Consider the following 26,593-nt stretch of genomic DNA (forward strand, 5'->3'; position numbering starts at 1 on the left):
CACTAGTACGTCAAGGTGAGCTACATGCAGGTACACTGGTATTTCTCTGTTCCCTGGAAGGCTCGCAATCTAAGTTTGTACCTTGCCCATGATAACAAGGAGCAGTAGTGGGATTTGAACCAGCCACATCTGGATGTCAAGCGTGGTGCTCTAACCACTAGACCTCTCCACTCCATACACTACCACGCACTTAACACAGCTTAAAATGGCATACCGTGGGATGCGCTCAGAATTCCTGTGATAACAACTAAACTAGCGCACTAACTGTGCCCTATAAGATATTTTTATTCTTTCTTAGAGAGGGCATGTTAGGGGATGGAGAGTGGGCATTCCTGTGCAAATCCGTGGTAAATTAGCACATGGCCATTAACAAGAATAATGGAAAATGGGGCCATTTTACCACCGTGCTAGAAGTGGCCTCAGCACATGGGAATGAACCACGCTGGGAATAGCGCAGGCTGTTTTTTTTAGCCCAGCTTAATAGAAGGACCTCCTATATTTTTAAACAAACAAGTTTTAAAAAACAGAATTTTTTAAAAAATCCAAATAAAACCTCTAGCTCTTACATTTATGTTTTATAGATAACGGGAAGGAAAAAAAGGTTGCAGCAACAAAAAAAAAAAAGAAAAAGAAAGAAAGCTTGATGGAAAAGATGTTAGGATAATTAGTCATCTACCAGGAACAAATGTCAACCATAAGGCTGGGTCACAACGTGACAGAACAGACAAAGATGGAGAGGGATGCTGTGCAAGGCTGGGCCTGACCTTTGATCCTTACCCAGAATTTATGATAAAGAAATCAGTCGAAAACGCATGTGATAGAGTCTAAAGATCTTGTCACATGAGCTTCTGAGACCGAATCCATCCGTTCTTTTAAGATTATGCCAGTCCTTCTAAAAAAAAAAGGAACCAAGTTTATCATAAATGCTCATGAATGACATAGTCACTGGATAATTCTTAAGAACAGTACAAAGAAAGATATTTGATGTGGAGTTGCACTTTCGATATGACGTCCAAATGTCAAAATAAACATTTAGTGGCAAACATTTAAAAACTGAAGTCCATAATGCAAGAAAAAGTAAACATTTTCCGATATTCACGCTTTTGAAAGAGGACGTACTGAAAACTTCCTAGATGTGCGGAGATAAATGTTTCCACCAATTGAAAATACACTACACAAAACGGTGGTACTGCTCCCTGCATCTAAAAAATGTTCGTGCCAATGGCAGGACATTCCCTCCATGTACAAAATGCGCTGGCGCAATACTAGCACCCACGATTTCTACCGCCCCATGATCAGAGCACCCAAGCGCATGAAACAATGTGCTCACAGGCTTTGACCGCAAGTAGCATGTAAATGCATGCTAAACATGTATTTTATTATTCCTCCCCAATGATCAATAGGCAACACGCCAAACATTGGCGTGATGTCTGCAGTAAACCCTACACCAGCTCAGAGCTAGCATTAGGGTTTGCAGAGCAATGGGGAGGAATGGTGAGCCCTGTCCGGCATGCATTTGCATGCTAGCAGGCCCTCCATTCCCCCCCTCCCCTTCCACAGGAACCACGACCCCCCCCCCCCCGACACAAGTTCACAGAGGGCTAGAGATCCAGTGGCTCTCCAGCACCCTACCTCTCTCACACCCCAATATAAAAGCCGCAAACACAAGCCCCACAACCTGCCCCCTTTCCCGCCCCCCGTACCTGAGTGACGGAGGATGGAGTAGTACACTCCCTCCTTTTCGAGCGCAGCCTTGAAAATGGTGGTGCCCAGCCCAATGTATTCTGGGATGCACTGGGTGGACCTACACCACTATACAAGGGAAAACATTTCAGGGCAGTGCTGGAAGAGGAGGGAGTGTACTACTCCCTCTTCCACCACTCAGGTATGGGGGGCAGGGAAGGAGGCCACTAGACCACCAGGTTTGGGGGGCTTGTGTTTGCAGCCCACTGGGCCACCAGGGCTTTTACTTTGGGGTGTGAGAGGGGTAGGGTGCTGGAGATCCACGGTTCTCCAGCCCCCTGTGAACTTGTGTCGGGGGGGGGGGGGGGTCAGGGAGACTGGAGTTCCACCAGACCTCCAGCCTCTGTGTTGCTGGCTTGGGGTGGGGTTGTGGGGACTCAGGGGGGCAGTAGGCCACCATGGCCTTGCATTACAGAGGGGGTCTGGGGGTCCCACATCCTCTAGCCCCTATGTTTGACAGGTCTGAGCTTTTGACAGTCCAGACCTGTAAGTGCAGGAGGATTGTGCCTGAGCGCATGCTTAGGCACAATCCTCCCGCACTTTTACCCTATGATCAGAGATAATAGTGTGCTTAAATTTGTATGCTATTATCTCTGATCACAGAGGCAGTAAAGCACCACCCTCTTTCAATGCTGTTTTTATAGCATTGTTTGAATAGAGCGGGGCTTTTGGGCAGGGTCAGATGCACTGAGGGCTTTTGCTGTTGCAATACATGTTATTGTTTTTTTTATAAGAAAGAATATACAAAATATCCAATGACAACTAATTATGACCCCCCTCCACTTACCATGCAATGCTAAAATGAGGGTCTACATATATGTGGAACCCCTAAACACCCCCTTCCCCCCACATCGTGGCCTGTGCCTACATACTGATGAGAACATTGGCAGAAGCTCACTAAAGTACACCGAACCGCCCAAAGGCACACCTACTTTACCCCACTGCCCATCCCCACCTTCCAGCAACAGTGCATATGTTCCACAGAACGGTCACCATGCCACCCTCTGTCCCCATGGCCACCTCAGCTCACATAGCACCTGTGCCTGTGTAATGTATACACCCCCCCCCCTCATTCCCCTCTCCCCAATCTGTCTGTTGCCATCTGTCACAAGCTATGTGAGGAGCATTACATAGCATGTTGTCAAAAATAACACTGTATGTGACATCAAGAAGGCCCATCACCTGAACCCTGTCTCCACCAACTTGTGTGTTGCAGATACTTTGAAATTCACTGGGACCTTGAGTTGCTCTGGCACCAGTACAGGTGTGTCTGGCATGAGAATCCCCACCCTAATTTGGAACATATGCGAGCGCTTCAGGGCCCAACGCAAGCAACACACACGTGGAGGGGCATAATCGAACGTCGCCGGCGAAATAGATCGCCGGCGATGTATTTTGGCGGCGGCGCAACAGCTGGCCGGAACCGTATTTTCGAAAACGATGGCCGGCCATCCTTTTTTTTTGATAATATGGTTTAGCCCGGCCAAATGCCAGAGTTCGCCGGGTTTCAGATCGCCGGTTTTGTTTTTCAGTGATAATGGAAAAAAATGCCGGCCATCTCAAATCCGGCGAAATCCAAGGCATTTGGTCATGGGAGGAGCCAGCATTTGTAGTGCACTGGTCCCCTTGACATGCCAGGTCAGCAACCGGGCACTCTAGGGGGCACTTCTAAAAATGTTTTAAAAATACACAAATAGCTCCCAGGTGCATAGCTCCCTTACCTTGGGTGCTGAGCCCCCCAAATACCCCCCCCAAACCCACTCCCCACAACTCTACACCATTACCATAGCCCTTATGGGTGAAGGGGGGCACCTACATGTGGGTACAGTGGGTTTTGGGGGGGGGGGTTGGAGGACTCAACACTTAGCACCACAAGTGTAACAGGTAGGGGGGGTGATGGGCCTGGGTCTGCCTGCCTGAAGTGCACTGCACCCATTAAAAACTGCTCCAGGGACTTGCATACTGCTGTCAGGGAGCTGGGTATGACATTTGAGGCTGGCATACACGCTGGTAAAAAAAGGTTTTTATTTTTATTTTTTTAGTGGGGGGGGGGGGGAGGTTGGTGACCACTGGGGGACTACAGGGAGGTCATCCCCCATTCCCTCTGGTGGTCATCTGGTCAGCTGGGGCAACTTTTTGAGGCTTGGTCGTGAAAATAAAAGAGCCAAGTAAACCTGGCGAAATACTGCTTAATGCCGCTTTTTTTTTTTTCCATTATCCGTGAACACCGCCCATCTGGTAGCCATGCCCATGCCCACCCTTGTCCCGCCTTTGCTACACCGCCGACACGCCCCCTCGAACTTTCGCCGGTGCGGCAACGGGAAAGCGGCAATGGTGTCAAAAAAGCTGCTTTCGATTTATGTCGGAAGATCGCCGGCGATCACTTTCGAAAATAAGCCTGTTAGCATCCCTATAACAGCTCTGTCCCAGATCAATGCCTGAGTACACAGCTACCCTTATAACAGTGTGCCCACAACCCCCATATCTACTAGAATGTGTTGCAGCCAACCCCCAACCTATGAGGTGAGAGTTTCATCCCCATTTATCATTTTGGCTGCTCTTCTTTCAACCTTTTCTAATTCCGCTATATCTTTTCTGAGATACATCAGGAGCAAACTGATGGTTAAAAAAATACTATAGATACGATTAAGCCTATGGTTTCAGACAAGGTTGTGTTAAAAATAATCAACATTTCTGTGTGACAGCCTCAAACTTCTCATTAGAATGATGAAGAGGTCGGTCTGCATGGTATTTCCATAGGGTTGCAAGACATAGACCTTTGGAAAGAGGCAATCAACAAAACAGGAGCATTTGAAATGTGATGCTAGAGAAGGGTATTTAAAATCAACTGGGGACAGAAGATAAGCAAAAAAAAATGTATTTCAAGGAGTAAATAGAAATGAAAAAGAACTAATTGCCATCCTCAAGGAAAGAAAGACAGCTCACCCGGGCCATTTCATCAGAGAGGCCAGGAAAGCTATTAGTAATGATTCCTGCTGAGATGGGAAAAGAGAAGCGATGAGGAAGAAAGAAGACAGAGAAAGGCAGGTCTCTAAAACTAGATGAAGATCACAGTCGAGTAAGATTGTCACAAAATCAGAGAGAGCTGAGAGAATGACGTTATCTAAGAGCAAGGATAAAGTCTTTCTAGAAGGAAAACGTGTATTCTAGAGATCAGAGCACTGAACCATGGGGTGAGAAGAATTCCAGGGGTGCAACTTGGTTACCTGTTCTACCATCGATAATGTACCATCATCTGCTATTTTTCACATTTGATTACTTTTTTTTTTTCAAACGTTCATACATTTTTTGATATTCTGTACTGATTTATCTTCACATGGTCTTTCCTTAATGTCTGTTACTGTTCCTTTCACCTATGGCTACATTTGGGGCTGATTTGTGTTTTTCTGATGTCCACAATTGTAATATCACTGGATGGGACTCCAATGTCTATTTACATGTGCATAATGTTAATTTGTTTATAGTATGACCCTCTCCACATAAATATTTTATTCTTATTATGCTATATTTTACATGTGATTCTTTTGTGTAGTATATATTTATAGTTTTTAAATTTTTTTAATATATATTTTTATGTTTAAATATGAACTGTTGTTTTACATGTAATAATTGATGTTATGTTTTTAGAATATATTGTGACCCCTAAGGCGTTTTATTACGCCGAAACACGGACTGTGTCGGGTCCTGTTATATTAGCACTCAATAAAGCAATTTTTAAGCACCAGTCCCTGTGTTGGAGTATCCATTGTCCACCCTCTATTCTTATTTGATCTGATTTTGGGCAAATCAAATTACTGGCGTAGGTATTCCTTTACCTACAGAATTTGAACAATATCCATAGCACCATTTCTTCCATCTTATCATCCTAGAAGCTTTCAGGCAGTGTATTTCTTGCTGGATAGCAGAATGTTGTTAAATTATTACTAGAAAGTCAAATCCGTGTCTAATTTATAGAAAACTAAGACATTTAATTTTAATCTTTTATAGCATACAGTAACATAGTAAAATGAAAATGTAAAATGACGGCAGAAAAAGACCTGCATGGTCCATCCAGTCTGCCCAACAAGATAAACTCATATGTGCTACTTTTTGTGTATACCTTACCTTGATTTGTACCTGTCCTTTTCAGGGCACAGACCGTGTAAGTCTGCCCAGCACTATCCCCGCCTCCCAACCATCTGCCCCGCCTCCCACCACCGGCTCTGGCACAGACCTTATAAGTCTGCCCAGCACTATCCCCGCCTCCCGCCACCGGCTCTGCCACCCATTCTCAGCTAAGCTCCTTAGGATCCATTCCTTCTGAACAGGATTCCTTTATGTTTATCCCATCTTTCTTAAAATCTGAATGCTGTACAAGCCAAATGACCAACATTGGGTTTTTTCCCCTGAGTTTTGAAGGATCAAATATAGCTTCAATCTACTTGTAAGCAAGCTGCTGATTTTCCTCTTTTGAGAGGGAAATGACATGTATTTCAACCAGAAAATACTACCAACATGTTCTCACTTCAATATATTTCAGTAGAGTTCAAGGTATCTGCTTTGCTTACCAAAATTTACCTCACAAAAATATTCAGATGGTGTTGGCATATGTGGCATTCTGCAGGAAAGGTTAATCACTCAGTACTGGTGTGGTGAAGATTACAGTTTTGTCTTTGATATTATTATTTACCAGTAAATTTAAGGAGCTTTTTACAAAGCTGGGGTACATAAGTACCCAAATGTTGCCATACTGGGACAGATTGTAGATCCAGCAAGCCCAGTATCCTATTTCCAACATTGGCCAATCCAGGTCACAAGCACCTGGCAAGATCCCAAAACACTACAATACATTTTATGCTGCTTATCCAAGAAATAAGCAGTGGATTTTCCCAAGACCATTTTAATAATGGCTTATGGACTTTCCTTTTAGGAAGCTATCCAAACCTTTTTAAACCCTGCTAAGCTAACCGATTTTATCACATTCTCTGGCAACGAACTCCAGAGTCATCCCATGCCCTTTATCATTTTTGTCATCCTTCTCTGTACCTTTTCTAATTCCACTATATCTTTTTGCGGTGACCAGAATTGCACACAGTATTCAAGGTGCGGTCACACCATGGAGCAATACAAAAGCATTATAATGTCCTCATTTTTGTTTTCCATTACTTTCCTAATAATACCCAACATTCTATTTGTTTTCTTTGCCGCCGCAGCACACTGAGCAGAAGGTTTCAAAGTATCGTCAACGATGACTCCTAGATCCTTTTCCTAGTCGGTGACTCCTAACACGGAACCTTGCATGACGTAGCTATAATTCGGGTTCCTCTTTCCCACATGCATCACTTTGCACTTGCTCACATTAAACGTCATCTGCAATTTAGACGCCCAGTCTCCCAGTCTTGTAAGGTCCTCTTGTAATTTTTCACACTCCTCCTGCGATTTAACGACTTTGAATAACTTTGTGTCATCAGCAAATTTAATTACCATACTAGTTACTCCCATCTCTAGGTCATTTATAAATATGTTAAAAAGCAGCGGTCCCAGCACAGAAATCTGGGGAACCCCACTAACTACCCTTCTCCATTGAGAATACTGACCATTTAACCCTATTCTCTGTTTTCTATCTTTTAACCAGTTTTTAATCCACAATAGGACAGTACCTCCTATCCCATGACTTTCCAATTTCCTCTTGAGTCTCTCATCAGGGACTTTATCAAATGCCTTTTGAAAATCCAGACAAAATACCGACTGGCTCATCTTTATCCACATGTTTGTTCACCCCTTCAAAGAAATGTAGTAGATTGGTGAGGCAAGATTTCCCTTCACTAAATCCATGTTGGCTTTGTCTCATTAATCCATGCTTTTGAATATGCTCTGTAATTTTGTTCTTTATAATAGCCTCTACCATTTTGCTTGGCACCAACATCAGGCTCACCAGTCTGTAATTTCCCAGATCATCTCTGGAACCCTTTAAAAAAAACTGGCATTACATTGGCCACCTTCCCATCTTCCGGTACCATGCTTGATTTTAAAGATAAATTACTTATTACTAACAATTGTTCTGCAAGTTCATTTTTCAAATCTATCAATGCTCTGGGATGTATACTGTCCAGTCCCTGGCAATTTGCTACTCTTCAATTTGTCAAATTGCCCCATTACTTCTTCCAGGTTTACAGAGATTTGATTCCGTTTCTCTGACTCGTCAGCACTGAATACTATTTCTGGCACCGATATCTAACGCATGTTTACCACAGTTAAAAAGGTACTACCACAGGTCTCGCTCAGGCATCTCATGCTACCCATGTGCTAAAAAAGTATATTTTATTTTTTTAGCATGGGGGCATGTTTGGAGTAGGAGAGTTGACATGCACTGTGCTGCCCAATTAGTTCGGGGTTCACGTGGGAGCCCTTACCACCTAGTAAATAGGTGGGAGTAAGGGGTTATGCACTAATGGCCACGTGCTAAATGGGAAATTAACTTGTGGCCATTAATGAGAAAATTTAGGCTATTTTACAGCTATACTAAAAGTGGCCTCAGCGCATAGGAAACCCACGCACTAAAACTAGTGTAGGCCACTTTTTTGGCGCAACTTTGTAAAAGGGCCTCTTCGAAGAACAGTGTTATCAAATGTAGCCGTTCATCTATAGAAATCATATACAGTATCTCAGAACTAGTTCAAATGAAGATACCAGATTTTTCTATTAAAAATATTGTGTAAATCTTCTCTAGTGATAAAAGAAAAATGACCACTCCATTGACCGGTCAGTAAATAGATGTGGAGTCCCAATCCTTATTCAGTAAAATGTAAGAAGCCACCATTTTGTGCCACTGCTTTAGCAAAATGGTGTAATAAAAAAAAAAAAGAGAGAGAGAAAATACCAACTCATATCTTCCCTTGTTGTCTTCCATAACCATGATTCTCCTCCTCCCCTAAATGTAATCTTTCACATTTTGTTCTGCTAACAAAATGTATTAATTACCAGAAGCAGAAGAACAAATGTGGTGGTTGCCATGGCAACTTTAAGGCAAATGTCTGCTCTTACAAAAAGAATGAACTGCGTTTTTTCCCCCCAACACCACCTTGTAAGTGGTATGTAGACTGTAATAAGAATAATTATCAAGCACCTTTTAAGATGCTTTATTATTTTTGTTAATTAAACATATCAGCAAGAAGATTCCTCCATTCAACACCATATGAAGAACAGGCGTCTGGCCAAAGAACACATTGGCTGTAGCTCTGTAGAATAGTTCTGGCCAAATGTTGAGGAAGTTTGTGTAGCTAATCAAAGTTTGTCAGCCACCCAGAACACGCCTTGTTGTATTTAAAGGTAAAGTATTAATATTGTCACAGAAAAACAAGCAGCTAGAGCCCCAAACCCCAACCAGACCAATTATTACGATCTAAGTTGTAGGCTTTCTGGAAGCCCTTCTGGAAAATGTCTAATGTCACTGAAAGAATGGTGCTCCATCTTTGACCTTTTCTTGAGTTGTAATAGATGTCAACATGAAAGCCAGAAGGAGAGTGTATTGGACATGAGTGTACCTTTGGGATGTTGAATTAGAAGTTCTAAATACACAATTCTTGCAAAATGTTTTGAACACTAGCAACACAGCATGGGAAATGTCAGTGATATTTTTTCCTGCCGTTTCATGATGCTTTAAATCTAAAATGACAGGAAAAAGAAGTACAATTTTGTTTTTTCCTGTATTGTCAAACATTGTGCATTATTGCTTAATAGCAGGTCTGTGGATTAATCAAGTTAACTAATGCAATTAACTAGTTAATATTTTGCCTAATTGAACATTTTAATCATGATTAATCTTGGTCCACCATCACTATACTTGTCTGGATCATTGACAGCGTCTGCAATTCAAGCATGCTTCCTCCGCTGGCCCCGACAGCCTTCCTGCAGCCATGGAAACAGGAAGTTGCATCAGAGGAGGACGTGTGCTTGCATTGCAGCCACTCCCTGTGACCCACGTAATTACAGCAATGCCAGACCAGTTAACTTAAGATCTAAAATTTGCATAAGATTAATGTCAATTACAATTTTTAATTGTTCAACAACTCTACTTAATAGTGCTCCTTATTACTTATCAGTGCACACATAACATGCACTATTTAACAATAGATGCACTATTGAAAATAGTGTTCACTATTGCACAATACTGAACACTATTGAGCAATGAGGTGCATTATTTGAGCAATGGGATATACTTCTTGAACAATAGGACACACTAATGTGCAACATGAGCACTATTGATGACATTACCCATGAAATAAAATGTTTTTAAAAACCCAAATAAAATGAAAAATCTGGTAAATTACAGCAGAAACTAAACAAAATGGCAATTTTTGGCTTGCCCGCCCCTAGTGAATATCCAGGGGGAAGTATGTTATGTTATAGAAGACTTATCACCCACCAATTAACTCAAATTGAGATTCAAGGTGAGATACAAAAAAAAGAAAAGAATATTGATACAAACACCAAGAATTACAAAAAAAAGTATGAAGGAGAAAATTAACAATAATATCATTGTATACCAAACTTAACAAACAAATAAGTTTTCAAAGCTTTATGAAAAGAATAATAACATCTAACTAAACATAATTCCACAGGAAGATTATTGCATAGTTGAACTGCTAAAAATAAAAAAGAATGAGAAAATAAAGCCTCCCTGGGTCATGGGCAGTGTCTGCAACTTCCTTCACCGGCCCCGAGAGCCTTCCTGAAGCCACAGAAACAGGAAGTTGCATCAGAGGAGGTGAGATGCGACTGCAGGAAGCCTCTCAGGGCTAGCAGAGGAAGTCTGCTTCCATTGCATACACTCCTCATGACCCAGGTATTATATTAGCCTAGTCGATATTATTTGCATATCTGAATATAAGCCAGTGAATCGGCATTATGATAAGACATCCCAAGGAGAACTAACAGAGACTAGTTTACAGAGCATGTGCATGTCCGTGACAGTGGTGTAGCCAAGGGTGGGCTGGGCTGGGCCCAGGCCCACCCACTTTAGGTTCAGGCCCACCAAGTAGCAGCACACCTATAATGTGGCTGGCAGGGACCCCAAGCCCCACTAGCCAAAAACTCCTAACAACTGTTTGCTGCCGGTGAAAATCTGCTATTTAAAAGGTATATGGGGGAGAGGGGATGTTTGAAAGACCATATGAAAGAGGGAGAAACCAAATCACTTGTAGGACAAGGCGGAGTTCTGCCCACCCACCTTGGGTCCAGGCCCACCCAAACTTGGGTGTCTGGCTATGCCCCTGGTCCGTGAGTAGATGTAGATTCCAAGACATACCATGTAAGAGACCCCTTGACCAGTCCTGAAAATTTAAGGAAGAGCACAAAATACAGTATGCGGTCCTACACTCAAACCTATACATACGTATATAGAATTATGCAGATAGCAGTCAAATGCTGCTGCTATCCAGAAAAAGATTGGAAACCTCCCTCCTATCTTCTAATGTAAAATGGATAAATTTGGCCAGACATTGAGTTGTCCGGCCATAATTTATCCATTAGCTGGTACAGAATGTTTTTTAGAAAATCAGTTATATGGTTAGCACCCAATGAGGGGCATTTTCGATATGACGTCCAAATCTGATTTTGGATGTTTTGGAAAAAAAAAAAGCATCCAAAAATCCAGTGCAAAACATGGTCATTTTCGAACCAGAAAAACGTCTATCTTTTTGGTTTGAAATTTGACCTATTTTAGAAGTTTTGGTGCTCATTGCGTCTTTCTTTAAGGGCCATTTTCAAACAAAAAAAGTCCAAGGGAAAAATGCACAAAACAAGCCATTGGGATGTCTGGGGGCCAGCTGCCTTACTAGACTGGCCTGAAAGACATCCCAGCAGAGCAGTGGGGCAGCCTAGGGGACACTGCAGTGAACTTCACAAAGAAGGTCCCAGATATACATCACATCATAACTCCCCTTATATTGTATGGTGTGCCCCCCCCCCCCCCCCCCCCCAGGAATAGCAAAAAATATACTATACCCAACTGTAGACTAGTACAATAGTCCTTATGCCTGCAGGTGCCACCTATACAGTATGTAGGTTCAGTAGATATTTTGAGGTTTTTGGGGTACTCACAGTTTCCACCGCAAGTGTACCAGTTAAAGTGGGATATGAACCTGGGCTCCCTTCTCTACAGTCCACTGCACCAACCACTAGGCTACTCCAGAGACCTGCTTGCTGCTCTAAGAGGAATGGCCATTATATCTGCAGCTGCCATAGAGCCTGGTATGTACTGTCATTTTTACCTCTTAGGGTGTGGGAGGGAGTCAGTAGCTACAGAGGCATTAAGGAGAGGTTCATGCCTTTATCCTTCCAGTGGTCATCTGCTCAGTTTGGGCACCTTTTTGGCACTTGGTCATCATTGAAACAGGTCTAGTCAAAAATGTCCTATTTTTATTTGCCCTGGACGTTTTTACAATGTTCCATTATCACAGAAAAATGTCCAAATCGTAAGCCCACCCTAGTCCCACCCAAAACATGCCTCCATCACGTCTCCCTGAGATTTATATGAACCACATAGAAAAACATCTTAGAAATGAGTTTTGAAAATAGTGATCTGGATGTTTTGTGAAAAACCTAGCTGAGATAATATTTAGCCATCTCTCTGACCTCATGTGCAACTTGCTTTAAATCAGTCACCTTACTTTCTAACTCTTCTTACTCTCTTACCTATATATATGTTCCATCTTTGCTTCACCCTTCACTATCAATTAAAATGTTCTATTACATATTGTGTTGATATTGTAAGTAGTATACCATGCCATATTTTGTATTGTTATTTGAATATTTTTACTGCTCTAATTGGCTCCTGCTCATGTTTGATCTATTCTTACTGTACACCACCTTGAGTGAATTCCTTCAAACAGGCAGTAAATAAATCCTAATAAATAAATAAGGCCCATCTGCCAATTTGTGCCATTTTTTGGATGGTTTTCTGTTTCGAAAATGAGCCCCAATGTCGACCATATAACTGCATTTGATTATGAGCCTGAAATGTTATTAGGGAGAGACTGATAAGTTTACTTTTCTTCCTTTGGAAAGTGGACCTAATAAAAGTAGGAAACATATTCTAGGATGTATTAAGAGGCGGCAGTAGATTTGCCTTTGGGGTTATGTTTAGAGCCTGGTTTTTTTTAATGTTCATTTGTCTCAACAGCTATTTGGATAAGCTATGGCTGTTGTATAGTGAATTTTAAAGAGGGGTTTTATTTTTGCAGTGACTGATTGCTATATTATTTTATGAGACATAAATTGCAATATCTAATTTATTATAATTGTTGGTATATAGGAATGTTCATAAATACAGAAAGAAACATCACAAATAAGATAAGTGATATCCTTTCACTCTATTCAACAATAGTAATGTTGATACATCCAAATAGCATAATGTAACAAATACTGTATGAACTAAAATTAATATAGACCTACCGTATCCTTTATTCTCACCAAATTGACAGGCTGTATCACACGGATCGATACTTAGGACATGAAAGATTTCATGGGGTTGTCTAGGCTAAACCTTCTCAACTCAGTCATTATTATTATTATTTGTTACATTTGTATCCATTTTCCCACCTTTTTGCAGGCTCAATGTGGCTTACATTTTACCGTTAACGGCGTTAGCCGATTCCGGTCTGAATAAATACATGGTATGAATGAATACAAAGTGATATTATGAGCAACATAACTGGGTTTCGGAACACCTAAAATGAATATGTATATTTGCATATAGTGGAGATGGTGCGTGTAAATCTCTCTCATGCATCATGGAGTGGAGGAGTGGCCTAGTGGTTAGGGTGGTGGATTCTGGTCCTGGGGAGCTGAGGAACCGAGCTCAATTCCCAGCACAGGCAGCTCCTTGTGACTCTGGGCAAGTCACTTAACCCTCCATTGCCCCATGTAAGCCGCATTGAGCCTGCCATGAGTGGGAAAGCGTGGGGTACAAATGTAACAAAATAAAATAAAAATTTATTGGGGATATCCTGAAAATAAGACTGGTTTGGGGAGCAATGGACTAGATGACCTCACAGAGTGTTTCATTCTCCTCTGTCCTTTAGTGTCTCTGTTCCTATGTAATATGGAGCACATTTCTACATACAGTGGGGGAAATAAGTATTTGATCCCTTGCTGATTTTGTAAGTTTGCCCACTGACAAAGACATGAGCAGCCCATAATTGAAGGGTAGGTTATTGGTAACAGTGAGAGATAGCACATCACAAATTAAATCCGGAAAATCACATTGTGGAAAGTATATGAATTTATTTGCATTCTGCAGAGGGAAATAAGTATTTGATCCCCCACCAACCAGTAAGAGATCTGGCCCCTACAGACCAGGTAGATGCTCCAAATCAACTCGTTACCTGCATGACAGACAGCTGTCGGCAATGGTCACCTGTATGAAAGACACCTGTCCACAGACTCAGTGAATCAGTCAGACTCTAACCTCTACAAAATGGCCAAGAGCAAGGAGCTGTCTAAGGATGTCAGGGACAAGATCATACACCTGCACAAGGCTGGAATGGGCTACAAAACCATCAGTAAGACGCTGGGCGAGAAGGAGACAACTGTTGGTGCCATAGTAAGAAAATGGAAGAAGTACAAAATGACTGTCAATCGACAAAGATCTGGGGCTCCACGCAAAATCTCACCTCGTGGGGTATCCTTGATCATGAGGAAGGTTAGAAATCAGCCTACAACTACAAGGGGGGAACTTGTCAATGATCTCAAGGCAGCTGGGACCACTGTCACCACGAAAACCATTGGTAACACATTACGACATAACGGATTGCAATCCTGCAGTGCCCGCAAGGTCCCCCTGCTCCGGAAGGCACATGTGACGGCCCGTCTGAAGTTTGCCAGTGAACACCTGGATGATGCCGAGAGTGATTGGGAGAAGGTGCTGTGGTCAGATGAGACAAAAATTGAGCTCTTTGGCATGAACTCAACTCGCCGTGTTTGGAGGAAGAGAAATGCTGCCTATGACCCAAAGAACACCGTCCCCATTGTCAAGCATGGAGGTGGAAATGTTATGTTTTGGGGGTGTTTCTCTGCTAAGGGCACAGGACTACTTCACCGCATCAATGGGAGAATGGATGGGGCCATGTACCGTACAATTCTGAGTGACAACCTCCTTCCCTCCGCCAGGGCCTTAAAAATGGGTCGTGGCTGGGTCTTCCAGCACGACAATGACCCAAAACATACAGCCAAGGCAACAAAGGAGTGGCTCAGGAAGAAGCACATTAGGGTCATGGAGTGGCCTAGCCAGTCACCAGACCTTAATCCCATTGAAAACTTATGGCGGGAGCTGAAGCTGCGAGTTGCCAAGCGACAGCCCAGAACTCTTAATGATTTAGAGATGATCTGCAAAGAGGAGTGGACCAAAATTCCTCCTGACATGTGTGCAACCTCATCATCAACTACAGAAGACGTCTGACCGCTGTGCTTGCCAACAAGGGTTTTGCCACCAAGTATTAGGTCTTGTTTGCCAGAGGGATCAAATACTTATTTCCCTCTGCAGAATGCAAATAAATTCATATACTTTCCACAATGTGATTTTCCGGATTTAATTTGTGATGTGCTATCTCTCACTGTTACCAATAACCTACCCTTCAATTATGGGCTGCTCATGTCTTTGTCAGTGGGCAAACTTACAAAATCAGCAAGGGATCAAATACTTATTTCCCCCACTGTATTTATTTGGCTTTATTTACAATCTTTTTGAAGAAACTCACCTAATGCCAGTGTACAGCAGGAATAAGCTGAACATAGGCAATTACAGCAGTAAAATTTTTCAAATAGCAATATACATTATGGCGTGGAGGGGCATTTTCGATAACGCATCTAAGTAAGGCTTTGGACATTTTGCACTAAATGCAGTGGCGGCCCTACCATTAGGCCACCTGCGGTGGGGATCTCAGGTGGTATGCTTCATCGGCAGCACTCTCCCGTTTTTCCTCAACCCATTACTGCAAAGGACTCAAATACAAATCAACTTACGCATCCAGCTTCTCCTATATAAGCACACAACTATGGAATGCACTGCCAAAAGCCGTGAAATCAACCTACGACCATCTAGATCTCAGAAAATCACTGAACACCTACCTGTTCAAAAAGGCATACCTTACCGACCCAACATAAGTGCCTGAACTCTGTAACACAGCAAAACCACAGCTCGAAATGGACACCACATAACCCTTCCTCTCTTCTATCCCCACTGCGTCCGGAACTCATGAACCTTATTCGACCACAACATCACCTTGTATTTGTTTCTCTACCGGACTTGGGGAACGCCTTTACGGTACTATGTAAGCCACATTGAGCCTGCAAACAGTGGGAAAATGTGGGATACAAATGTAACAAATAAATAAATAAATGTATTCATTTTCCAAAAGGAGGCAGTGGTAGCAGTTCCCATAGGCTGCCCTGCCTCTGGCACTGGCCTCGTCTCCCACTGCAGCCACATCTTGATGTAACTTCCCGTTTCCTCAGAGGCAGGACACAGTAGCAAAGACTCCAGTGCCAGTGGCAGGGCAACCTATGGAAATTGCTGCCGCTGCCACCTTTTGGAAAAAAAAATAAGGTAAGCGCGGGGAAAGTTGAGATGCTAGGCTGGACATGAGCATGGGCACAGGGGACGGGGTGGGTGGCATCTAATCCCTGCCTCAAGTGGTAGATTGCCTTGGGCCGCACCTGGCTAAATGGACCAAATCCAAATAGAAAATATACCCATTCTCGAAGAAAGAAAAGCGTCTATCTTTTTTTTTTTTCAAAAATACCATTTGTAACAAGCTGTTGTGCTCTGTGCTTTTACTTTTTTCAAGCCATTTTCAAAACAAACATGTACGAGTGAAAAACATAGAAATTCAAGCCATTGGGTTGTAGGAGAGGCCAGCATTTTTAGTAGACTGGTCCTCCAGACATCTCCAGGAGATCAATGGGGCACCCTAGGGAGTACTACTGTGGATTTCATATAAATGATCTCAGGTACAGATCTCACCATTGTTCCCTTATCTTGTCTACTGAGCCCTCCAAAACCCACTACCCCCAACTGTACACCACTACAATAGCCCTTATGAGTGAAGGAGACACCTATATGTGCGTACAGAGGGTTTCTAGTGAGTTTTGGAGGACTCACAGTTTCCACAACAAGTGTAACAGGTAGGTAGAGGTATGGGCCTGGGTCCACCTGCCTACAGTGCACTGCACCCACCACTACACTACTCCAGGGACCTGTATGCTGCTCTAATGGACCTGGCTTTTAACATCTCAGGCTGTCCTAAAGAGCGCTGAGAACTATTTTTATTCTTATTTTTGGGGGGGTAGGAAGGGAAGTAAGGTAGGTCATCCCTGAATCCCTCCAGAGGTCATCTGGTCATTTAGGGCACCTGTTTGTGTCTTAATCATTGTAAAAACAGGTCTAGACCAAACATTGACGTTTTCATCCTAGACGTTTTGGATTTGTTCCATTAAGTGCCACACCACTCCGTGAACAATTGCACTGGCTTCCTATCAAAGAACGCATCTCTTTCAAAATCTGCACCTTGGTCCATAAGATTATCTATGGAGTGGTCCCAGATTACATGATTGACCTAATCAATCTCCCAATTAGAAATAGTACCAGCTCATCACGGTCTTACCTGAATCTCCATTACCCAAATTGCAAAGGACTAAAATACAAGACAACCCATGCGTCCAACTTCTCTTACATAGGCACGCGCCTGTGGAACGCATTGCCACAAGTGGTGAAAACAACTTATGATTACCTAAAATTCAGAAAGTCATTAAAGACTCACCTATTCGGAAGGGCATATCCGAATGACCCAACTTAAATGACTCAACCCTGCAACACTTCACTATTAAAGATCGTATTGGACATTAATGAACTCTTTTACCTCAACCCAACTTGATTGAATCTTATCTTCCCTATCCCAATACAACATTTTGTACCTATCCCGTACCGGATTTGGCGAATGCCTTCATGGTATTATGTAAGCCACATTGAGCCTGCAAATATGTGGGAAAATGTGGGATACAAATGTAACAAATAATAATAATAAAGCATCCAAGTGTTAGGTGCGCCCTAAGCCCGTCCTAATCCTGCCTTCGAAATGCCCCGGACACATCCCCTTGTGATTTGGACACAGTGCAGACGAAATGCACAGATATACATCTGCAAAACAGTTTTCAAAAATACTGATTTGAGCGTTTTGAGAAGGTAATAAATCGAAATAAATCAAAATATATAAAAGAAAATAAGATAATACCGTTTTATCGAACTAACAATACATTTTTTTGATTAGCTTTTGAAGGCAACCCTTCTTCTTCAGATTGGAAATAAGCAGAAGGGTTACCTTCAAAAGCTAATAAATAAATGTATTTGGTCCAAAAAAAGGTATCATCTTATTTTCTTTTCTATGTTTTGATTTATTTCTATTTATTACCTTTAAAAGTGGACTAACACGGCTACTGCACCACTTTACTCAAGACGTTTTGAGAAGAAATTCACCCAAATGTTGCTTTATAGCACTTTTTGGATGTTTTTCTCTTTCGAAAATGAGCCCCTAGTATGCTACATTACAATGTCATAGTAACATAGAAAAATGTAGGCAGGTAAATTTGCTGATGACACAAAGTTCTTCAAAGTCGTTAAATCGCGGGAGGATTGTGAAACATTACAAGAGGACCTTACGAGACTGGGCGTCTAAATGGCAGATGTCGTTTAATGTGATCAAGTGCAAAGTGATGCATGTGGGAAAGAGGAACCCGAATTATAGCTACGTCATGCAAGGTTCCACGTTAGGAGTCTCAATCCAAGAAAGGGATCTAGGTGTCGTCGTTCATGATACGTTAAAACCTTCTGCTCAGTATGCTGCTGCGGCTAAGAAAGCAAATAGAATGTTAGGTATTATTAGGAAAGGGATGAAAAACAAAAATGAGGACGTTATAATGCCTTTGCATTGCTCCATGGTGCGACCGCACCTCGAATATTGTGTTCAATTCTGGTCGCCGCATCTCAAAAAAGATATAGTGGAATTAGAAAAGGTGCAGAGAAGGGCAACCAAAATGATAAAGGGGATGGGACAACTTCCCTATGAGGAAAGGCTAAAGCAGCTGGGGCTCTTCAGCTTGGAGAAAAGGTGACTGAGGGGAGATATGATAGAGGTCTATAAAATAATGACTGGAGTGGAACGGGTAGACGTGAAGCGTCTGTTTACGCTTTTCAAAAATACTAGGACTAGGGGGCATGTGATGAAGCTACAATGTAGTAAATTTAAAACGAATCAGAGAAAATCTTTCTTCACTTAACGTGTAATTAAACTCTGGAATTTGTTGCCAGAGAATGTGGTAAAACCAGTTTGCTTAGCGGAGTTTAAAAAAAGGTTTGGACGGCTTCTTAAAGAAAAAGTTCCATAGACCATTATTAAATGGACTTGGGGCAAAGCCACTATTTCTGCGATAAGCAGTATAAAATGTTTTGTACTTTTTTGGGGATCTTGCCAGGTATTTGTGACCTGGATTGGCCACTGTTGGAAACAGGATGCTGGACTTGATGGGCCTTTGGTCTGTCCCGGTATGGCAATACTTATGTACCATATGGCTTATCCAGTCTGCCAATCCATGCCATCGATTCTCCCTATCACACCCTTAGAGATCCTATGCACTTGTCCTGAGCTCTCTTGAATTCAATACGCATTAAAGCGTCTTAATAGGCAGCATAGGGAGTAAGTGAAAGTGGAACGTATGCAGAGTAACAGGAGTTAGATAGAAATAAGGGTGACTAACTTAAGGAAACATTGCAGATGAAGTCAGAAAAAGTGCCAGAAAATGATCTAAGAGTAGGAGCAAATACGCAAGTCCTGCTGCAGTATGTGCAGCCGGTGTTAATCCCTCTGTGTGTGACTAGCCAGTTAGTCGCTTCTTCTACTAGGAAAAGTTCCAAGTTTTCACTTGCTTCTTGAAGTAGTAATAATCTTGTGTCAAGCGAAACCTTTCAGGGAGTACATTCCAGAGTGCGGGGCTACTCCGGACAAGGGTCGTCCCTGGGTATCACATCACATGATTTCCTTTGGTGAGGGTGTGGTTCGGGATACTCTTTGGAGGACTTTAGCAACATGCAAGGTGTTCAGAGGGAGATTATGTTCGTCAAATACCCTGGCCCATTTCCTTTAAGGGCCTTGAAGATCAGACAGAGTTTTAAATTTAACCCTGCGTTGTACTGGTAGTCAGTGAAGTTTTTGCGGAAATGGTGTGATGTGATCATGTCACTTACAACCTTCTATTTGTCTTGCTGCAGAATTCTGAATCATTTGGAGCTGGTGCAAACCCAGACCAATGTAGAATACATCAGGGGCGTAGCCAGACCTCACCAGCGGGAGGGGGCCAGAGCCTGAGGTGGGGAGGCACATTTTGGTCTGGTGCCCCTCTGCCTCACCACCGCTCTCCACTGCCGCCTCGCAGCTCCACGCCCTCGCCACCACAATTTAATACCTTGGCTGGCAGGGGTCCCCAACCCCCACCAGTTGAAGCCTTCATCCAGCGCATGTCTCGGTGCTGCCGCTTTGCCTGCCCTGCTCACTCTTCACCTCACGTCACGCAAGCTTCTTTTAGTGAAAGGAGCGTGCCGGACACAAGGGGAAGAGCGAGCAGGGTAGGCCACACGATGGCGCCGAGACCGGTGCTGGATGAAGGCTTCAGATGGCAGGGGTTGGGGACCCCCACCAGTAAAAATAGGGACCCGGAAGAAATTTGGGGGGGCCACGCCCCTGTGGCCCCACGTAGCTATGCCACTGGAATACATTACAGTAATCCAGCCTGCATGAACCACTGCGACAAGACTTAATGGATGGAGAGAGACAGCATAGTTGTTGCAATTTATAGATACAGGTCCTGAAGATTGCTCGGGCTTGGGGAATCAACATAAGTGTTGAGTCTATCCTAACCTGTGATTTAAGGGGGCGTTAGTAGCCCTCAAAAGGGATTTTGATATCAGGTATGTGACCGCTTGTATTAGGGACCCAAGGTAGCTCAGTTACAATAAACGCTAAATGGTGATGATGGCAGAAGATTAATGGGGTAGTTAATAGTTTATATTTTGTGATGAGGCCATATAATTTACGTTCTGTAGGATAATGTTTAAAATATTTTAACACATCATGAACCATGGGTAGGTGTATAACAACATCTAAACTCACTGAATGTGAATGAATGCAAAAACAGGCTCCCACACTCTTTCAGGATTCGCAATGTTTTATACAGACTCCATATGAATATTTATTAATGTTTTGTATAAAGACACAGTGAAGCAGAACCTGTGATTATTAGTCAGACTACCATTTATCTCACATGCTTCTGTTTCAAAGAATGAAATGCGCCTGCTTTTCCCCTTTGTATATTGTGTTCAATGTTTCTACAGTTTTGCTGTAAATGTCTCATCCGTTGCGATTCAGTTTTGACTTTCTCTCTTTTACATTTACCATTTCACCGCTGTCATTACACAATGTACTGTTAATACTGTTTATTAGCAGGTTGATTGTTCTTCTTCTCAGCGATCATCATCAGAATTATCAAACTGGGTCAGGCAGAAGGTCCCACTAGCTCACGATTTGTCTCCCACAAAAGCAAGCCACAGGGTTTAGGAGGTATGTATAGCAGGGGCGTAGCTACAGGGGGGCCACGGGGGCCTGGGCCCCTGCAAATTTCATCCGGGCCCCTGGTTTGACTGGCGGGGTCCCCAACCCCCACCAGCTGAAGCCTTCTTCAGCCCGGTCTCCGGCGCAACCGCATTCGCAGCCTGCCCCCTGCTCTTCTTTCTTCTTGCTCCTTTTGTGCACGCTGACGCTCAGTGGTCTCCCGGCACAGCCGTGTTCGCTGCCTGCCCCCTGCTCTTCTTTCTTCTTGCTCCTCCTGTGCACGCTGATGCTGAGCGTCAGAGTGCACAGGAGGAGCAAGAAGAAAGAAGAACAGGGGGCAGGCAGCGAATGCGGCTGCGCCGGAGACCGCGCTGAAGAAGGCTTCAGCTGGCAGGGTTTGGGGACCCCTGCTAGCAAAGGTATTTTTTTGTGAGGGGGCGAGGCAGTGGGGGGGGGGGGGGGTGAGGAGGCGAGGCGGTGGGGGGTGAGGAGGCGAGGCATGGCGGCACTCAAAATGTGCCCCCAACCTCAGGCTCTGGCCCCCTCCCATCGTGAAGTCTGGCTACACCCCTGATGTATAGGAAATAGGGCAGGGGTGGAGCCTTCTGTTCTGCTAAGATTCTGGTAATTATGCTGTAGGGATGCACTCAACCCACTGGTGATAAGGAATGGTGGCTGAAAAAACATTTATTTTGGGCTACACTGGTTAAAAGGTTCAACCATACATCTGCATGGTAACACACAACTTTATGCAATAATGAACATTAATGTCGTTAGCGTGTGCTAATGCAGTACAGCACTTTAGTAAATCTGCTGGCTTATATCATGTTTTCTCCATTTTGTTTGTGTCACTTTCAGATGTCCATCATGGGGCACCCTTCCAATTCCCTCATGTGCCCTCCTTCTAAAAAAAAATAGCTGAGGGGCCAAGTGCAAATATATAGATGGGGACAACATGGGTAGTACAGAGTCAGTTGGGATAAACAGATGGGTGGCTAAACTCAAGGCAAGTGCTTTGTACAGTTAAACAAAATTTAAGGAACTGATTTAAGCTACAGTGTGTGTTGCAAGCTAGTCCAGGTGCGGAATGAGTGTATAGTGGATCACCCTATGTATTAAAGGCTTGGGAGAAGAGCCAGGCTTTTTTCACCTGCTTCCTGAGGTAGAGGTATTCTTAAGTTAGATGGAGCCCCTCTGGGAGTAAATTCCAGAGCGTGAAGGCTACTCCTGAGAAGACTCCTCTGTTTACCATAGAGTAGCTCAAGGCAGTGGCGTACCATGGGGGTGCGGTGGGGGCGGTCCGCCCCGGGTGCACGCCGCTGGGGGGGGGGGTGCCACGCGCCTGTCGGCTCTTCATTTTCATGCTCCCTTTGCCCCAGAACAGGTTACTTCCTGTTCCGGGGCAGAGGGAGCATGAAAACGAAGAGCCGGCAGGCGCGCGGCACCCCCCCCAGCGGCATGCACCCGGGGGGGAGTCTTTCGCCGGGGGGGGCGTCGCGCTGTTCTGGGGGAGCGCTGCACCCGGGGGGCGGGGCGCATCGCCGATCGGCCCCGGGTGTCAGCCCCCCTAGGAACGCCACTGGCTCAAGGCCTTTAGCTAGCTGCCTGCACACTCCAACCCCTCCCCCAGAAGCCTCCCAAAATCTCCCACGCTGAGGCAGTGGTAAGATTCTTCCTTAGCTAGTGGCTTAGCTCCAGCATTGGTCTTAGAATACCAGGCTAGTTAAAGTCTTTGTATTACAGATAACCAGCATAGCTAGTGTAATTTTGCTCATTTACTACAACAATGTTATACTAATAGAACTAGCAGAGAATTCGCTCTTCTGAACCCATCAACTAAGAAAGTGCACAGGGCAAACATTTTCAGTTCATTTACAGGTTGATAATCAGTCCGTGACAGTGATTGTCTTACAAGCTGCTTCCAGTCACCGGCTGGCTTAATCCCATCCATTCAATGCCAGGGCATGCGCAGCTCTTAGCATGAAATATCTGGGTATGTGAACTGACCCACCCCTGAGGGCCAACACTTTACTAGACCAGAACACTGCACCAGTGATTTCACAGTAAGAATACTGAAAGGTAATTTTAAAACAATACAGGAACGTAAGACCTTTGAAATAAGAATGATTGAATATTTTGACACCCAACAAACAGGACTTAGTAAGGATCTGGGTTTTCTAACTCATTATAAAACATAAAGCTGTATATCTCTGTTTATTTCTCTGTTTAGTACCCTCCTCTCACCTACCAACACCCATTCTGTTAGAATATCAATGAAATGCTTTGATGTCCCCATGCATGCCCCCCCCCCACCCTCCCACTCTGTCAGACAGTCAAAGTAATGCTTTGATGTTTCTCTCATATATACTATCTGCTACCTCATTTGCTTATTTCCGATCTGAGGAAGAAGGGCAACCTTCGAAAGCTAATCAAGAAATGTATTAAGTTATGTCCAACAAAAAAGGTATCATCTTATTTTCTTTTCCATGTTTTATTTTGTTTGATTTCTATTGATGAACTGACCCAGAAATTGACTGGGCACCAGCCCATATTTAGACTGGTGCCTGGTTAACTCATCACATAAATTAGGACATCGGTTTTGCTGTCTAAACTTTGAGGCCCTTTGACCAAGCGGTGGTAAAAAGTGACCCATGGTAGCATCAGCGCACGGGATTGCTACATGCTGAGGTTACCTTTCATCGTAGTGGGTAAAAGAGCATTTTCCAAGTCGGGGCAGCAAATGGCCGTGTGCTACTTAAAAAATTGGTGCGCAGCCATTTAGCGCTGGAGCTGTTACCGTCTTCTATTTAGGAGATAGTGAGGGCTGTGGCGATAATCGGGCAGCGTCGCCGGGCACGCCTACTCCCCGCCCACCAACACTAGAAAATAAAAACTATTTTCTAGTGCCAGAAATGGCATTTGCTCCTGGGCCAATTTGTCACAGGCTACCCTGGTAGTAGGTCTACCACCCATTGATAAAAGGGTCCCTTTATGTGGTTACTTAGCCCGTTATTGGACTGAAAATCACAACTAACTGGCGAAGCTTCCACTCTGCCCTAAATCCATTACCAGGGTGCTCACAAACTAATTGGTTTCAGCATCACTATCTAGTCAAGTGCCATTGAATATCCTTGGTAGCCCCATATAAGCAATTTAAATGGCCTGGACTGGCCAATGTTGGAAACAGGATATTGAGCTAGAAGGACCCTAGATTGTGACCCAGAAGGGCAACTGTTATGTTCTTATCAGGATAATTAATGTATTGGTCTTATAAAATATATTGCAAAGAATTTATCTTGCTATACATACCATGTAAAATGAGTTTATCTTGTTGAGCAGACTGGATGGACTGTACAGGTCTTTATCTGCTGCCATTTACTATGTAAGCAGTATATTTTTTATTGCTACATTTGTACCCCGCACTTTCCCAATCATGGCAGGCTCAATGCGGCTTACATGGGGCAATGGAGGGTTAAGTGACTTGCCCAGAGTCACAAGGAGCTGCCTGGGCCTCAAGTGGGATTCAAACTCAGTTCTTTAGTTCCCCAGGACCAAAGTCCACCACCCAAACCACTAGGCCACTCCTCCACAGCTTACATTAACTAAGAATTAATTAATGAAGAATTTTTTTCAGCATTTAGAATTTTCTGTGCACCAACCTTGCATTGAACACAATAGAATAATTACACTCTCTAAAAAATATTCACCATTTGTTTAATTGTTTTGTGTGGGGGGTTTTTTCCATTGCACAATTCAATTGTGCCAAAAAAGAACAAAATTTACAAATATATCAGAAAGAATATTGCCTCCGTTGATGTCCTGGTATGAGTAAGCATGTCTCACCTTCAGAATTATTGCTTTCACATCTAATGTTCTACTGTACAAATCCCTGGAGGAAAATAGAACTTTGCTGTGTTTCTGAAGCTGTCTCCTGGGATATCTTAGATGCCTTTGCAAGCACCTAAATGTGTGTGTAGGGTTTTTTTTTCTACAGACTTAAAACTTATGGGCTGTGTGATAATAACTATCATAAACATGATAACATGAGGAGGGAGCTAGTGAAGCTTGAAAAATGGTCTAGAATTTGGCAGCTCAGTTTTAACGCTAAAAAAATGCAGGCAACAAAACCCTGAGGGAGCGGTACAGTTTAGGGAGTAAATACATTTGTGTTGGCCTTGAATCTGTTCATCTTAAATACATTTATTTTTCTAAAATGGATGTTTACACTGCACACACCCAGCACATAAATGTCCATTTCTCCTGTATTTTACAACAGGCTCTGCATTGGGAGATTCTGCTCTAAAATACTAGTGAAACGTGAGACGCACCGACCTGCGCATCTCAATTCCGACTTCTATGACCTGTCTAAAATGTTGATGCATGCTTTTAGCCTTTACATCTAATAATGTTACATTCATGTCAGATTAAAAATAAAATACTTTAGACCCCAGCATCGCTCTCCCCAGTCTCTAGAATGCCTGCTTCCTGTGTCTTTGGGTGCTGTGAGTTTTCTTCATGTGCTGAAGATTCCAGAGGTACCTGAGACATCAGGGCGATGGAGGGAGGTAGTGTTTGATATCAGGGGGGTGGAGGGAGATAACGTTTGGTGACAGTGGGGAGGCATCAGGGGGGAGGAGCTATTGATGCCACCTCCTCTAGAACACTGGTCTAATGGTTATTGAAGGATGCCAGTGCATGCCACCAGTTGATGGCAGGAAGACTGATGGTTTCTCTATATGTCTTATATGGATTGATGTAGGAACCACAACTGACAGCATTATCTGGGCTCCTTTTACGAAGCTGCGGCAAAAGGGGGCATGCATTTTTTTTTATGAGCGCCAAGGCCTCCTTTTACCACAGAAGGTAAAAGGCAGGCCTTTCTTGTTTTCAGGAAATGGCCATGCGGCAAGTGAAGCACTTGCCGCATGGCCATTTCGGGGGGGGCGGGGGAGGGAAGCACTTATCATCACCCGTTGAAGTGGTGGCAAGGGCTCCCGCGCTTACCTGGCGGTAACCAGATTACCGCTGGGTACATACCGGTGCTACAAAAATAAATATCTTTTTGTAGTGTTAGATATGATGGCACACTGGGGGTGCAAACTACTGCTAGGCTGTTGCAGTAGCCTGGAGGTACTTCCCTTTTAGCGAGCGGTAAGCCCGCATGGGGCTTACTGCCACTTTGTAAAAGGGGCCCT

The 26,593-nt window shown here is 43.5% G+C and overlaps 1 long non-coding RNA gene across 1 annotated transcript; it reads right to left on the reverse strand.

The window, feature by feature from the left end:
* LOC115476749 lies at positions 1-24,886 on the reverse strand. The gene is made up of 2 exons (XR_003943226.1): positions 24,855-24,886; positions 1-81 (listed from the first exon to the last, which is right to left on the reverse strand). It is a non-coding gene; the product is annotated as an uncharacterized LOC115476749 (long non-coding RNA).
* Between the last annotated feature and the right edge of the window lie 1,707 nt (positions 24,887-26,593).

The sequence above is a fragment of the Microcaecilia unicolor genome, chromosome 8 (assembly GCF_901765095.1).
Source record: "Microcaecilia unicolor chromosome 8, aMicUni1.1, whole genome shotgun sequence".
Taxonomy (NCBI): Eukaryota; Metazoa; Chordata; class Amphibia; order Gymnophiona; family Siphonopidae; genus Microcaecilia; species Microcaecilia unicolor.